The sequence below is a fragment of the Propithecus coquereli genome, unplaced genomic scaffold (genome assembly GCF_000956105.1).
Source record: "Propithecus coquereli isolate 6110/MARCELLA unplaced genomic scaffold, Pcoq_1.0 Scaffold434, whole genome shotgun sequence".
Classification (NCBI taxonomy): domain Eukaryota; kingdom Metazoa; phylum Chordata; class Mammalia; order Primates; family Indriidae; genus Propithecus; species Propithecus coquereli.
The window spans coordinates 1,632,292-1,632,674 of NW_012150108.1; positions in this window are offsets into that span (position 1 = coordinate 1,632,292).

The following is a 383-nucleotide window of genomic DNA, read 5'->3' on the forward strand; positions in this document are numbered from 1 at the left end:
ATACCCACCAATTAAAGGACAGAGAGTGTCATGACAAATACTGCATGATTCCATTTTATGAGTTATCTAAAGTAACCAAACTTTTAGAAAGTAGAGTGGTAGTTACTGGGGGCTGGAAGAAAGTGGAAAAGAGAAGTTGTTCAATAGGTACAGAGTTCCAGTTTTGCAAGATGAATAAGTACTAGAGATAAGTTGCACAACAATATGCTTATAGTTAACATTACTGTACTGCACACTTAGTATGGTTAAAATGGTAAATTTTATATCACGCGCTTTTCACCATAGCAAAAAAAGAGATTGTCGGATTTGTTTTAAAAAACAAATAAATATGGACTCGGGGGGGAGGGTGGAGGCAAGGGCAACATATGTAACCTAAACATCTG